The sequence below is a fragment of the Pygocentrus nattereri genome, chromosome 1 (genome assembly GCF_015220715.1).
Source record: "Pygocentrus nattereri isolate fPygNat1 chromosome 1, fPygNat1.pri, whole genome shotgun sequence".
Taxonomy (NCBI): Eukaryota; Metazoa; Chordata; class Actinopteri; order Characiformes; family Serrasalmidae; genus Pygocentrus; species Pygocentrus nattereri.
Genome location: NC_051211.1, coordinates 15,468,134 through 15,485,633, shown reverse-complemented (window position 1 = coordinate 15,485,633; position 17,500 = coordinate 15,468,134).

Below are 17,500 nucleotides of genomic sequence, written 5' to 3'. Positions count from 1 at the left end.
CTTGTGTGTTAAAGACAGATAATGAAAAAGAGTAAAAGACATATTAGAAGAAAAGCAGTAAGAAAGTGAGAGAAAAAAAAACAGAATGAGAGACAGGAAGTAAAAAAAAGAGAAGGAGCATAAGCAAGAAAAGAGATGGAGATAAAGGTAAGCGGATAGAGATGAGAGAGTGAGTGAGAGAGAAAAGGAGAAAGGCAGTGAGCAAGAAAGAGAAAACAACAAAAAAGTGACAGAAACCTGCAGTAAGTGATAGAAAGAGAGAGGGAAAGAGAAAGAAAGAGGTAGAAAGAGATTGAGAGGTCCACTCCTCCTCTCTCTTGCACTGACTACACCCTGTATGAAGGCAGAGTGGAGGAGAGGGATGACCTGTCTGCTCTCCTAATTTAACCAGAGTGTGTGTGTGTGTGTGTGTGTGTGTGTGTGTATGTGTGTGTGTTACAGAGAGAGAGGTAACTCTTCATCCAAAACCAATTGAAGCTTTCCCAATTAATCCCCTTTACCGCCTCTCGCCTGCTCTTGCCTCCAGCTTTTCATGCAATATTCATTCATTTTTATACACATACTTCTACTGCAACCCTACTTCTTTTCACAGCCATTATCCCTCCATCAGCCCTTCTCTCTCTTCCACTCATCTCTCCTGTTTCTCTCATCCTCTCTGTACCTCTTTCCCGCTTTTCTTGCCCCCCAAAACAAATCTGCTAAAAATGTTGCTTATTGAAATGTTGAAAGGGTAAAATTTGATACTAAATGCTTCTCCCTTCTGCACAGATCTCCAGACAAGGCTCCTGAACAGCAGGCCTAGATCACCTAAATTAGCTGTAGAACTTGTGAATTAGCTGTAGAATTTGTGATACTTTAAGATTAAAGCTGAGAGAGTATAGATTAAGTAGAAGAACCCTTAAACATGGTGTCCTCATACCACACTAGTGTTATATTTGCAATTACATATTTCCACCAGCAAGGGCTCCAAATCTCCAATCCTGCGTAAATGCAACTTCAACTGGTCCTGTTATCATCATGATAACTGGGAACTTTGAATTTTTCAAAACAGAGCTCTTTACTTCCCACCACAGGGCACTGACGCAACCTCTACCGTTTGAGATGTGTGAAATAGATGCTAACATTATGCTGGAGCTTGTTTTGGCTGCTGTGTGCCTATTCGCAGCTCTTTAAAAACTTCTACCCTGAAATAAAAGAGTTGTGGATTATTTCTTAATTCATTTTGAAAGTGAATCTAAGCTATGACAGCTCACAATTCATTTAATAGCCCCAAAATCACATGAAGTTGGAGCTTTGGAGAAATTACAGCTTTCTGAATTAGAATTAAAGTTGGATGAATGGATAGTTTCTGAATGTACCACTTATCCTTTAACATTTGCCATCCATTTATGGAAACTAAGCCACATGGACGGTCCAATTCATTGTTTTTGTGATGTTTTAAAAAAAAACATCACATTTATAAATACCTGCCTATTCAGTCTACAGCAGTTTAGCCCCACCCATTTAAGATACCAGTTGAAGTTATAGGGAAGGACTATTTCAGTTCTGACTTTTGATTGAGGCACAAAACAGGACGGCCAACCAGAATCAGGTCATTTACATACATCAGTCTTAAAGGCACAATAATAAAAACAACCTACCTAAGTCTACGAGATAAAGAGATGTTGCAAACATTCATGTAAGAATGAATTATGTTTTTTTGGTACATAACCCATAAATTGACCTTGGGGAAAAATAAAATTCATGAAAATGTATGATATGGGCCCTTTATAATTAAATAATAAATTTGTGTCAGAAGTGAATGTAAACCACCTTGAAAGGCAATTCACACAGGTGCTGTGTCTTCCTGTGCCTTGCTCTCAACGAGGCAATACTAAATGCAAAATACATCATCGTATTTTCTCTTAAGAAGCTCTGAGTCTTTGCTACATTTCCATCAAGACTTTTTGTGGTGCAATACATTTTGATTTATTAATGTGCTTTAACTTAGTAAACACTTATAAATATGCTGCATTTGAATTTAAGGATGGTGCAATTGACTCCAGAGCTGTTTTATATGCACCAGACCTTCACCCAGAGAGATCCCCCCAACACCAGCCCCCACCAAAACACGTCAGACTGCCACGAAGAGCCTCATTTACATCAGAGTGAAAATGAACACAAGCTAGTGAAGGCTCGTCTTAGCAGACAAGGCCAGATCTTTCTTTTTCTTTCTCTCTCTCTCTCTCTCTCTCTCTCTCTCTCTCTCGCCTGCTATATTTCTCTGCTGTGATACTTTAAGGCAAAGGCAAGGTCAAATTAAATTTGTCCTCTAAGAGAGGTATATTAAAGTGCTCCATCAGTGGAGGTTGAAATGGGCTGATGGGACTGGATAAGTGTTCCTTCACAGCCTTTAAGAGCAGACATGCTTCACCCGGTCACCACAGCGATTACACACATATGCACACACATACTCAAAACTGAACAGCACTCAAGACATAATTCAGTGAATAAACTTCTATAGCGCTTCACTTTAACTTTACTCTTTCACAGAATACAAAAACATTGTATTTCAGGTGTATCTAGATGAATGAACATCTTACTGGCGTACTATCAGAGACTGTGGCCCATTTGTTGATGCATACTTTGAGTTAACCATATTCTGGTCCTTCCTTAACTGTCAAATCTTATTACAGCGTCACACCTCAATACAGTGTCCTCACATTAGAGATTAGTGTACTGATGTTGGAAACTGACATTTAAAAAGCCTATCAAACCAAATGCTAAACAAAATCAGCCAGTGTTTAAATGGCATACATATGCAACAGACAGACAGACGCACACACACACACACACACACACACACACACACACACACACACACACACACACACACACACACACACACACACACACACACACCTTCTAAGCTGCTTCTAACTCAGGGTCGCACGGGGTGTTGGAGCTGCCATCGGGCGGAAGGCAGGACACACCCCGGACAGGTCTCCAGTCCATCGCAGGGCAGACAGACATACATACACACTCACTCACACCTAGGGGCAATTTACCATGTCCAATTGGCCTGATGCATGTCTTTGGACTGTGGGAGGAAACCCACGCAGACACAGGGAGAACTACAAACTCCACACAGAAAGGACCCTGGTCACCTGGCCAGGGAATCAAACCCAGGCCCCACTTGCTGTGAGGGCACAGCCTCAAATTTCATTTGAATGAATGTTAATTTGCAGAGGTGGATGAAGTACACAAATCATGTACTGGAGTTAAAGTAGAGATACCCAAGGTAAAATATTACTCCAGTAAAAGTACAAGTCCTTACTCTAGAACTCAACTTCAGTAAAAGTGCAAAAGTATTTGCCTTCAAACGTACTTAAGTATTGAAAGTAAAAGTACTAAAAGATTAATTGTGGCTTTGATGTCCTGGTATCATTTTAACAAGACTCTTACTTTATCAACTTAATTTAGGTGAAAATACTCCAGTCTCTCTCTTGGTAAACCAGTCTTTTAATAGAATGTCATTATTTAGTGATGCTGACGTCTATTAAAATGATCATAAGCACAAAACACTGAAGGCCAGCAGTTTCCATCAGGGAGAACCGAGTGGCTCTGAAATCACTTTTACAAACAAGCAAAGTTTCAGTTTAAGATTACTTTGTAACTTAGTTACAAGTTGAATAAAAACTTGCTTTAAATGCAGGTTCACAAATAAGTTTTCCATTACTGTATTTACTGTATTGATCTGTAGGTTTCTGTTCATAAACTAACTGAAACTAATTCATTATGAAATGAAAGCGTTTGTATAAATTCTGAAAAAAAAGAAACACGCCAGTCACAACTGCATGTGTGTACATATTTGTATATTGTGGTCTATTTACACAAAGTTAGGTTAGTTCCATCATTTAGGTGACGAATGCGCTCCCAAACTTTTACGCTGCTGCACTGATGTTGAACCGTGTGCTGCACTGGGTCGGTATGACCAACAGGTCAAAACAAGCTCAGAACAAAGTGACCGCTGCGCCCCGATTGGTGTTCTTGCTATGTGCTTCTTTTGTTTTGACATGTTACGTTTTTACACACACACACAAAAACAAAAGGAACGACAGATTTCTCAAAATGTAGTGGAGTAAAAAGTTAAGATATTTGACTTTGAAATGTAGTAAAAGTAGAAAGTCACCCAAAATGGAAATACTTAAGTAAAGTACAGATACACGAAAAAAACTACTTAAGTACAGTAAATAATTACATTTACTTAGTTACTGTTCACCACTGTTAATTTGAGGCATTATGAATCAAGTCTAGGGGAACAATGTGTATTTTGAAAGTATGAGCATGCTGCAAAGATTGCTGTGTCACAGGTTTTGAGTTTGTTTGATGTTAAAAAATGTTCAAAGTACTCAATATGTAGCAAAGTTTGAGACAAATTAATACACACAAAGACGGCTCACATGGCTTGGGTCACAGTTTTTACCAAATATTACAGGTTTTCTGTTTCCATATTTCTCTTAGAATGAAGTTGACAGGTATGCCCTTTATCAGTCTTCAGTTTCAGAATGCAGAGCTGCTCTTGGTTGGATATTTCTGTTTGGTGGTCCACTCTCCAACTAGCATTAAAAAGCCCAGTAAGTCCCCTCTGTGCTGCCTGATGCACTCATACCACACACACACACTACCACGTCAATGGCACTGTTGTGCTGAGAATGGTCCTTAGTAATATCTGCTCAGGAGTGGTCCATTGAGGGGGGCTGAGAAATTGTGCAGTAACAGATGAGCTATGGTCAGAGACTGTAAACCTGCAAAGTCCATGGGCCAAGGTAGGTATACCCAGCTTTCTGTGAAATAAAAAATATAGATGTGTGTAATTTTAGTTTTTAGGTTTTTATTTATTTATTTATTTCGCTTTTTTTCATCATGCTTTAGATCATCGGCCTTGTTGTATTTAACCCAATAGAGTTCACAAATATGCCCATGAGTCAAAATTGATGCTTCTGCATGTTATTCTCTAATTTTGTGATAATATGATAACAGAATATTTTGATATGAAACATAAAGGTATTGTGTTATATGCAAGTTCCTTTAACTGAGAATTTCCGAAGATATGCAAAAATCAAGAAAATATTTGAAAAAAGAAAAGACCTTTTTCAAGGTTTAAAAATTGCCAGAAGGCTAAACGCTGCTAATATTTTAGCCTTGCTTTTATCTTATTTCATTGCTAAATTTTGGTTGGAAACAATAGGGTTGGATTCTTAAATGACAAATGGAAAATCAGATTTATTTTTCTCCATGGTATCTAGGCAGAACAAGCAAGCTCTCCCGTTACAGCAAAGTAAGAATTTCATTGTACAGTGTAATTGCCTGTCTGCTGTGCATGACCATAAAACTCTGAATCTTGAATCATTGGGTTTGACTTCATGAGCTGGAATAAAGGCCATAGATTAACCACAGTTGACTGACAGAGGAGTCAACCAATCAAGTATTTTCATTTCCAACGAATAGGACCAGTTTTGTAAGAAAACTGCCACTCTAGGTTTTCTGGAAGTCTTTTAGTCAGGTTAGAAATGGAAAACAGTGGTGGCAACTAATGATGTTGCATCTGATAACAAGGCTTTGAAGCTTGTATCAACCTCACTAGTATGCTTTTCATTAAGTACTGTGCCAATCAAAATGACATGACCTGTGAAGTTTGAACCACTTGGGTGTTTCAGTTGGCAGTGCATTAACTGACTGGTTTGGTTTCAGAGGTGGAGCTTTAAAAAGGACCAGAAATGCCACAGTACTTGTGGGTTGTAATAGTAGGTGCCATGTGTTATTGCGTACAGCAGTATTTCTGACTATTTATTGATGGAGCGATTGAGGAGATCCCAAGTGTAGCAGCATTAAAAACTCTTACCCCCAAATAAAGTATTATAGTATAATAAATAATACATAATATCAAAGGGTACCTAGAATTTTCAAATGAAAATGAATAATGTAAACGGGTAGTTTTACAGATGCAGTGCCTGCTCTGCAAAAGGCAAGAGTATAGTACTATAACCATTTCCATAGTAAGACACTACATACTTTTATATTTTTTAATAAAAGTTTTATATGAATACTACTAGAATTGCATATGAGCACTTGCAAAACTGATCATTATTATAAAGATGTTTTTGAGGCCTAGCTATAGCTATAAGGCCTAGCTGTTATTGTCACAATTCACTATTGGGTGTACCTAATAAACAGAAAACACAATATATAGTGTTTAACAATCAAATATGTTTGTAGCAGTGTGTTTATGCTGTTTTAGCACAGTGTGAGTTATATTTGTGTTTTTTATGAGACTCAGTGAAAGCGCTAGTGCTGGCAGAATTTGGAGTTTAGGCTGGTACCTAATAACATAGATCCCAGCATACACACATGTACTAAATAAGGGTCTTGCAAAAATTTATGGCATTAATAAATGCCTATAGGAAAATCACATAAATATGTCTGAACTGAGAGAGAAAGTGAGAGGGTGTGTGTGAGAGAGACAGAGAGAGAGATGTAAATGTGCATAAATGTTTAAAATGATGCATGAGGTTCAATATAGCATTGGAAATCTCTCACACTCGTGTTTCACAGCTCCCTACAGCCTCAAATTGCACATGTCCTGCAGCCTTTTATATGAAAGAATGTAAACACCAATGACTGTATAAATAAGGGAACATCATGACTGAACTGCCTGCCACTTGACAATGGATGACAAAGGCAAATGTTTCTTTTGGTCCATTCTTCATGAAATTTATACACAATGTAAAGAGCAACAGGCATTTTCAAATTATGTCAAAAACTGAAAAACAACAATTAAGAGATTACAAGGTTTTCTTCCCACAACTGCGATTTGTAGATATTAACTTACAGCCTAATTGAATGTTATTGGAGGAGCCTGTTAGCGGTTGTGGTGAGCCTAGTTTTAGCTGTCAAACAATACCAGATTTGGCCCTTTTAGTTGATATGCAGACATTTATCTGACCCTGCTGGTGTGGGTTTTCTCCCTTTCAGTGATGTGTAGAAAAGCTATTTTTCATTAGGTACTGTTAACTAGATATGTTTAAGCAGACAGCTTCAGAGGTTGTATGCACTGATGCACTGTGGAAACATTTAAAGCAGAAAAGACTAACAGCTTCATGGAACTATGTCAACATGATTAATGAATTGCATACGAATTAAATGAGTGCTTTGCATTAACTTAACTGATTTGGAGAAACTTTAGAAACTTGAAAAGTAAACAATGAAATGTACATGATCTTATAAATAAGTAAGGAATGGCATTACCAACTGTTTTGTATGAATGATGGATTAAGTAGTTATTTGATGAAGTTACTGTTCTTATTTTGCCCTCCAGGCAATGTCTGTCTCTTTTCTATGTACTTCCTGTTTAGACCAGAAGTTGGAAGTAAGAAGCAGGAAGCCTGTGTTCCTGTTTATAGTTGTCAAGAGCTCTAGAGTGAATCAAGCCATCCAGCTGATGTATCAGTGGAGGCACTGCTTGTAAGTTAAATTTATGTTTTTCATTAGTTCATCTAGAGATATAAGTAAGTATTTTTGGTCAGGAAAGGAATAATGTTAGTTTTGAACCTTAAGTTTCTGTTAGCTATACCAGCACACCGCATGTCGCTGCATGGATAAACATATGGACGCTCTACAGCGTATGTGCATTTGAGGGCATCATCTGAGAATGTTTGATAGAGATCGTTGTTTTAAAGATCTTTTAATTTGTTGTTTTCAGTTTCTCTGCTGTGACAGATATTCATACACACATTGAGTCTGCATTGAACTTGGGAGCTGGAACACTCTATCCCAATTCCAGTGTTATGTGGAGTTTGGCAGTCTGTCTAGCTGAAGTTACAACACTTCAGCAAGGACAATACATTTGTGCTTGCTAGTTGTCCAACCAGAATGTTTGTTTATTTTCTAGAGAGTTGTCTCTTTGGAAGACTCAAGAGAAAGCTGTACAATCTGTACAGTCTACCACCATAATTTCAGAAATCTTGCAGAAATGAAAGCTGTTTACAGAGTTAGAACAAGATTACATAATGTGTGTGTGTGTGTGTGTGTGTGTGTGTGTATATATATATATATATATATATATATCCATCCATATATATATCCATCCATTTTCTAAGCCGCTTCTCCGTCAGGGTTGTGGGGGGGTTGCTGGAGCCTATCCCAGCAGTCTTCGGGCGGAAGGCAGGATACACCCTGGACAGGTCACCAGCCACAGGGCAGACAAACAGACACAGTCACTCACACCTAGGGGCAATGTAGCATGTCCAATTGGCCGGAGAAACCGGAGAACCCAGAGGAAACCCACGCAGACACGGGAAGAACATGCAAACTCAGAGAGGACCCCCGTCACCCGGCCGGGGAATCGAACCCAGGCCCTCCTTGCTGTGAGGTGACAGCGTTAGCCAACACACACACACACACACACACACACACACACACACACACACACACACACACACACACACACACACACACACACACACACACACACACACACACACACACACACACACACACACAGACAGACAGACAGAGAGAGACACAGAGGTAGATAGTAACTAAGTGAATGTAATTCATTACTGTACTTAAGTAGTTTTTACTTTCTACTTTCACTACATTTCAAAGTCAAATATCTTACTTTTTACTCCACTACATTTTCAGAGCCACTCGGTTCTACCTGATGGAAACTGTTTGCCTTCAGTGTTTTGTGTCTCCCAATCACATAATTTTAATAGAGATCGGTGTCTAATTTATGACATTCTATCAAAAGACTGGTTTAGCAAGAGAGACAATGGAGTATCTTCACCTAAAATGAGTTCATGAATTCATATCGTCATCATCATTGACATAATTTGAAAAAGCCTGTTGGCCTTTGCATTGTGTGTAAAAGGTTGATGAATCATGATGAATAAACCAAAAGAAACGGCCCAAAACGACTAGGAAAATATTCTGGTTCAAATATATATTCTGGTATACATATATAATGTATATATATATAATGTGTGTGTATATGTGTATGTGTGTAACTGGCAAAAATGTGTTGGGTGTTTCGTCTTGTCAGAGGAAAGAAGACAAGGAAAGTTGGTGGTGGAATGAGGAAGTTCAGGAGAGTATTCAGAAGAAGAAGGCAGCTAAGAAAAAGTGGGATAACCAGAGAGATGAAGGAAGTAGGCAGGAGTACTGTGAGGCTAGTCGCATAGCGAACAGAATGGTGGCAAAGGCAAAGGCTCAGGCCTATGATGAGCTGTATGAGAGGCTGGACAGTAAGGAAGGAGTAAAGGACTTGTATCGTTTGGCTGAACAGAGAGATAGAATGTAAAGGATGGAAAGGATGTACAGCAGGTTAGGCTGATAAAGGATAGAGAGGGAAATGTACTAGTGAGTGAACAGAGAGTGTTGAGTAGATGGAAGGAGTACTTTGAAGAACTAATGAATGAGGAAAACGAGAGAGAGAGAGGAGGACAACGTGGGGAGAGATAGTGGATCAGGAAGTGCAGAGAATTAGTAAGGTGGAAGTGAGGGCAGCTTTGAAAAGGATGAAGAATGGAAAGGCAGTTGGTCCAGATGACATACCTGTGGAGGTATGGAGATGTTTAGGAGAGAAGGCAGTGGACTTTTTAACCAGGTTGTTTAACAAAATCCTGGAGAGTGAGAGGATGCCTGATGAGTGGAGAAGCAGTGTACTGGTCCCCATTTTTAAGAACAAGGGTGATGTGCAGAGCTGCAGTAACTACAGAGGTATAAAGTTGATGAGCCACACAATGAAGGTATGGGAAAGAATTGTTGAAGCAAGGCTAAGGCAGGAGGTTCAGATCAGTGAGCAGCAGTTTGGTTTCATGCCCAGAAAGAGTACCACAGATGCAATTTTGCATTGAGAGTGTTGGTAGAGAAGTACAGAGAAGGTCAGAAGGAGCTACATTGTGTCTTTGTGGATCTAGAGAAGGCATATGATAGGGTGCCAAGACAGGAATTGTGGTACTGTATGAGGAAGTCAGGTCTTAGCCGAAAAGTATGTTAGGGTGGTGCAGGACATGTATGAGGATATTGAGACAGTGGTGAGGTGTGCAGTTGGAGTGACATGGTTTCAAGGTGAAGGTAGGGTTACATCAGGGATCAGCTTTGAGCCCCTTCTTGTTTGCAATGGTGATGGAAAGGTTGACAGATGAGGTCAGGCAGGAGGCTCCATGGACCATGATGTTTGCAGATGACATTGTAATCTGTGGTGAGAGTAGAGAGCAGGTGGAAGAGAATCTGGAGAGGTGGAGGTTTGCACTGGAGAGGAGAGGAATGAAGGTCAGTAGAGATAAGACGGAATACATGTGTATGAATGAGAGGGAGGCAGGTGGAAAGGTGAAGATGCAAGGAGTAGAGGTCGTAAAGGTGGATGACTTCAAATATCTTGGGTCAACCATCCAGAGCAATGGACAGTGTAGAGAAGAGGTGAAGAAGAGGGTGCAGGCAGGATGGAGTGGGTGGAGACGGGTGTCAGGACTGACGTGTGACAGAAGGATAGCAGCAAAAGTGAAAGGGAAGGTTTACAAGACAGTAGTGCGTCCTGCTATGATGTATGGTTTGGAGACTGTGGCTCTGTCTAAAAGACAGGAGGCTGAGCTGGAGGTGGTGGAGATGAAGATGCTGAGATTTTCATTGGGAGTGACAAGGATGAACAAGATTAGAAATGAGCAGATCAGAGGGACAGTGAAGGTGGAGCAGTTTGGCGATAAAGCCAGAGAGCCCAGGTTGAGATGGTTTGGACATGTGTTGAGGAGGAATAGTAGATATATTGGTCAAAGAATGTTGGAGATGGAGCTGCCAGGTAGAAGGAGAAGAGGTAGACCTCAGAGAAGGTTTATGGATGTAGTGAAGGTGGACATGGAGATACTTGGTGTAAAAGTAGAGGAGGCAATGGATAGGGCAAGATGGAGGCAGATGATCCGCTGTGGCGACCCCTAAAGGGAGCAGCCAGAAGAAGAAGAATATGTATGTATGTGTGTGTGTAATGTGTACATTTTATTGGATCTTCTGATAGCTGAATAGATTCTCCATTAAACGATAACCTGTCGTCTGTAAATTATATAATCAGATTGGGGTTTGAGATTGTTCAGATGAAGATTATGTGCAATCTGGTTACTCTTCCTTCAACCTGAACCTGGAGACAACAGAACATGTTCAATTTATCAGTTTATTCTAGTCTGTCCAGTTTAAGGATTAGGTTTGGGGAAGAGGTTAAAGTTATGGATACAGCAAGTGTTATGTTTAGAATTAGGAAAAAGTGAAGATCAATTTAGCTGATCTTTAGCATCTACAAAATACCCTCAATGGACTACTAAAGGTAATTACCATTTAAGATTAATCACAGAACTTGCTGGACTCTACTGTAATACGGCCTTGTGACTGTGACATCCTGCCAACAAGGACAGTGTTAACTATTTGCTCCATAGCCTGTTCTAATATTCTCTCTCTCTCCATCCCCCTCTCTTCCCCCCGACATGCTAATAGATGTCTTCTGCCCGTTTCCCTGACACGGGGTCGCAGCATCTGTCAATTGTCATTTGACACCAAATAATTGTTCCATTATTAAATTCATAAATGTCAGTTGGAATCAGGCTCGGAGGAAAAGAGAGAGAGTTTTTAATCTGGTTCAGCTGTCAGGAGCTCGCTCATCATCTCTGCTGCAGGAAATGAGCGCGCTCAAACGTCTGACAGCACAATTTCACAAAACACTGCCACACCATCATCTCATTTTCCCCCCAGACACTTTTTTCCCCCGCAACTTGGCTTTCCCTCTACCCTTGTCCCCTCGCTGATATATTTATTTCATTATTGCTCTTTTTTTCTTTGGAGTCCAAGCAAAAAAGCTAACAGTTAAGTTATTTTTCATGTGATTTCTCCCTTTTTTCCCTCCTTTTTTATCTTACTCTGCTCTCACTCTCTCTCACTCTCTCACTCTCACTCTCTCCCCCCTCTATTTTCTTTCTCGCCCACCCCCTCTCAGTGCTTTTTAAGGACAGATGATTCTGTCACTGAACTGTTGTAGGGGATAGCAGAGCTTTACAAATCAGATTCTAATGGAATTTCTTTACAGAAATTAGAGATTTCTTGAGATTGAAAATTACAGGGTTTGTTTATACATCACATTCACAACTACATTATTTTAATCATCTCTTGGTGGCTATATTGCAGTGTTTTGGATCATCTATAGAGCTCAATGAGAGAGGCACACTAGAGTACAGCCTCCACATGGCAGGGTTAGCTTTAACAGTGTTGCAGCAAAAGGCCACTACACACTGGAAGTGCAGCTCCATGTTGTGCATCATCCAAAAAAGTTGAGCCTTTTTTTATCAGAGTAGCACACACTGCCACTGACATTTATGACCGACTACTCAACATTACATGTAAAACATTAATAAAATGAAATCTAGAATGAATCTAGGTTCTGTATTTCCTTTTTCAGTGACTGTTACAACTAGCCCCTCAGCCTGTTACAATTAACCTAGCCTATGGGGTAAACTAGAGCATTAGGAATTGAATTGATCACAAACGAAACATCCTGGAAACAATGTTTACAATTCAATTTGTTGCATATAAGAGTTAAGGTTGCCTGTATAAAAATAATTCAATCTTACTTAAATACTTTTGAAATTATTTAGCAAAAGTTGAAATGTGTTGGTCTGTATCCTGCTTTCCTACAGCTATTAATCTCTGTAGAATTTTAATAATTGATGGGGAAAACCCTTCTATCCCAAAACTCTAAAACAGTACAGAGTGGGGTTTTGGTTGCAACCAGGAGTGTATTGAACACGCTGAGAGAATGAATGTGTGTGTGTGTGTGTATGCATGTACAGTGAAGTAAATGGTGAAGTCTATGTATGAATTGATTTATCATCTTTCATGACACACACATCTTCTAATCCACTTATCCTTCTGGGTCAAGGAGGGGCGAGGTGGGGGCCTATCCCAGCAGTCACTGGGTGGAAGACAGGATACACCGTGGACAGGTCACTAGTCCATCTCATGGCATTTTTTTACAGCAAATATTTGAAATTTAAAATTATGTTTAACAACGATTTGGTCACTGCATAATAACGTCCTTACGATTAATCTAAAATGTAAGCACCAGTGTCAGGTACAAATCAGCTGTTTTCTGCACAAATGTTACATACAAAAATGGCAATCAAACCATTCATGGACAAATGCAAAATGCTCTTCTCTTCCTCATGCATATGCAATCGAGGGAGGATCATGAGAAGCCTGTTCTTATCACAGAAAATGGGTAGAAAATATATATTCCTTGCTAAATTTTTCTACTCTCATCTGCTAGGCAGTGCTCAGCAGATGCAATTCTATTAATGTTATTGTATACAGTTATATAATTATATACAGAGCAAAAATATTCTGTTTACGTTTGCTTTGATTGTGGTGAAGATCAATTTCTGACCACCTGCAAATGTGGTTTGAGTGACCCAATCATAATCTGAACACTATACCTGTTGCTGGAGGTGTTCACACCTGGTTTTTCATGCAGTCATGTAAAACCTGAATATTATTCAATCACAATCACTTTCAGTTTTTTTGTTAATCTGATGGGGGGGGGTGGTTTTGTTGGTCTTCCACGATGGAAGGACGGAAGAGTTACATTAAGTTTAAAAGAGTGGACAAATGAAATACTGATCAGATTAGGATACTTTGTGTAATTTCCTGTATGTTTCCTGCTTTTTCTCTGGTGCTAGTGGGTGTTTTGATTGCAAATGAAATTAACAAAAGGGAGATTTTTTCACAATACTGTGTATGTAGTTTCATATATAATGAATTACATTTGTATTCTATTTACATTCTATCAACAGGTTCAAGTTTGCACTTTTCAGATAACAAAAAATGATAAATGTGGCAAAAATGCAAAAGATGATCATTCTTTCTACAAAACAAGACTATGTGCAATCTCTATCTATCTATTCATCCATCCATTAGTCTGTCCATCCATCCGTCCATCCATCTGTTCATCCATCCATGCCCTTTGGCCTATTACCAGCACACCTGCAAAGGATGCTTAATAATAATAACTTATTTCAGTTGAGATCCTTCCATCCATCTCTCTATCCATCCATCTCTTTCTTGCCAGCCTCCCTCGCCCTGACCCTTGCTTTCTGATCTCTGTTTCCATGGCGATATACACAAAGCGCCATGGTGCTCTTGGTATTTAGCTGTAACGCTTGCTGCTGTAGAGCCGAGGGCCTTGACTGCAGAGAGAAAGCAGAGTTGGGGAAACAATTGGTAGAAAGCACACACACACTTGGCATGACATTTTGACATGTGGTGTAGGCCTGTTTGAATGGACTTTAACGTGTGTGGTTGCTGTAATAGTAGATAGTACATTTTAATATGTCTAGATGTTGTTTGTTTGGAATTTTAAGTTTTTGCCTTTTAAGCAGGAAATAAAAGCTTCTATTCTGAATGTGCAATACAGTTATGACCTCTTAATGTGCTCTTATTTTGCTTTTAATATATTGTCAATTAAAAAAAAAACCTTGAAGGAAAACATTCTTAATTTTTGATGTGTATTAATCAGATGTTATTCCAAGTTCTTTTGAGCCATTTCTATTGGTCCAATCAGCCTAAAAAGCCAAATGGCTTTTCTATTTAGTCACTTCAGCTACTTTGCTGGCACAAATGTTCAATTGTGTGCATACATGTTGTATAACCTCCATAGAAAAGCACTGTCAAGTCCAAGATCTAGTGTAAAGCCTTCCCAGAAGAGTATAGAAGAACCACCTCCTTATTCATACCCTTGATTTCAGAAGAAACGTGGCATAAGCAGGTGTCTTGACTTTATGTCCAAAAGTCTATATGCAGAACTTGACCTGGCAGATGCTGTTCTGTTCTTTTATCCCATGTTTTTCTAAGCCAACCAGTAGCCAATCCACTGCTTACTCATACCCAACTTTCAGGTAAAAGGAAAGTGCACAACTTGTCTGTTGCTGCTGTTCAAATCACTTTAGTAAGCTTCAGTCTTAGTGAAAGTTTAAAAGAGTTGTCTGCTGCCCAAAAATATTTGGCCAAAAGCAGCTTGGTGGTGAGAAACTGAGCAGTGATAAAGGGCTAAAGCAGTGGTCAACAGTCCTGATGCTGCAGATTTATTTCCCTGTAAACACAAAAATTGTTTCTTCAAGGATTTTTTCATAAACAAAAAAGTTCTATATAGAATCATGAACACTCAAAGAACACTTTGCATGACTGAAGAGTTCTTTGCATCATGAAAGCATTCTTCAGATTATCAGAGAATGTGCTGTAGATGGTTCTATGTACAATCTTTTTAAAAAGGGTGCTATATAGCATTGAAAAGGTTTTCAATCTTGTTTTCAATCTTGTAATAATAGAAGAATTCTATATAGAACCATCTACAGCACATTCTCCATCAATCTGAAGAACCAGTTCACCATGAGAATAACCCTTTAATCACATGGAGGGCTCTTTGAGTGTTCATGGTTCTATATAGAACCTTTTTTTTAACTAAAGAACCCCATGAAGAACCATCATTTTTAACCTGCATCTAACATGCTGCCTCATTCACTTACCTAGAGCTAATACATCTGATCCAGCCAATCAAGGACTTCTGAAGAAGTTAATCAGCTGGAGCAGGTATGGCAGATTATGGTTCAGACTAAACCCCTTTGGGCTGACCACTGGGCTAATGGATGGTATCAAAAGATTACAAAGGTTACAGTGGCCCAATCTCATTTCACCCCTTGCCCCACCACTTTGCCCTTAGCCACCTGTTTTGCTCGTTCATACCTAGGGGTAACATGTCACAATTTTGTTGAGATGGAGGGGTAGGACAAAGTATTAGGGCTATACCTGCAAACCGAGTTTTTTAAGAGACACACTCCAAATTGTGTTATGAGATGAAAAAAGGAAAATTTTCAGATAATACAGGGGTTATTGTAATTGTTAACTAAGTTTAATGAAATTTCACTGTATTATCATCCTTTTCTTCATAACAAGCATAAAAATCGTAAGCAGTATGCTGCTGTCAATTCAGCTAGCTAGTTGAATTTCCGGTTACACCTTAAATAGTTCAGCAGTATTGATGCCTGAAGTGCCAGAATGTAACTGCTGCACCATTTAAAGTGTAACAGGAAGATTTGAATGAGAAGCTGCCAAATAGCTACCTTCAGCTTTATTTCACCAAAGAATTAGTGGTGGGTGGTGATAAATAACTGTCGTATCCCCCCTCTTTGAAGGCATATGACTGTCTAAATGTAATTAAAGCTCAGCAGCTATGTAGCTGAACTTTACCCTCCTCTGCTGTCACTACAGACCGGCAGAATTGCCTACAGAGCACCACTAGTAGCCTGTAAATGAAGCAATGTTCTTTTTTATTTGAGGGTTGTCCCATTTTGTAGGGGAAGATTTCAACCATCCCTTGTAACTCAGTTCCAAGGGGAGAGGTGACGCTCAAAAACAAGGTGACTTGGGTCAAAATAAGAAATGGGATTATTATATGAGGATTGAAAATAGTTCTAAAAGGATGCAAACAATTCTTGGTAAATGAATTGTGCATTCTGGAGTCTTTTGTCCAACACTAATAATGTGCTGCCTTGTAGTTGTAGTGATGATAGAGTAGATAAAATAGAAACCCAGTGGCAGGGTCAAGGAAGGACAGACCCCCTGTAAAATCAGCCGTGTTAAACGAACTCCAACTGCAGCCAGAATGGGCTCAGGTGGTATAGGAGTTCATTTAACACTGCTGGTTTTACTGTGCATGTCTACAGGCGGACAGTCAGAGTTTTAGTGCAGTGAGTAATGACATGTAGCATATCATGACATGCAAGACATCAAGACTCGTTGTCCATTTTCCCCAGGTGAGGTTTATAAGTACATAGTCAAAAGTCAAAGTAGTTTTCTGTTTGCTTTTAACATAAGCCAATCTCACATTCATCATACAAAATGAGACCAAAGAGTTTGATGTTTAAAAAAAGATTGTTAACTGCAGTTTTAAAGATAAACACGGCTGCTAATTCCAATTTCTATTTTGTCTTAAATAAATATTGTGGAAATAAAGTTTATGTAGATGCCATTGGAGGAGCTATTCAATTACTAGTTAACAGTTTTGAAGAGATCAATAAAAACCTGAATTGCTGCTATGATTGTTGCTGGCTTTTTCATTATGTGATACAGCTGTGCAAAGTGGTGAAGATGCATGTGCGTTCAAAGTATTAACCTATGCAAGGGATTTCTATCACTTTGGCAAAGAGTTAAAACTAAATTTGCTGATTTGTTTATTAGCCTAGATTTGTACATTATGGCAAGAATACTGGGATTTTACTGGTTCTGCCTAAAAACGTCTAGCAGACCATGTGCGACACAGTAAAAATAGACCCAAAGCGCATTTTTGTGCTTTATGCACACGTTATTGTTGCTGTATGAACTGTCAGGTGTGAAATGTGCTTTAGAAGCCCAACAAGTGCCTTCACAGCTCAAA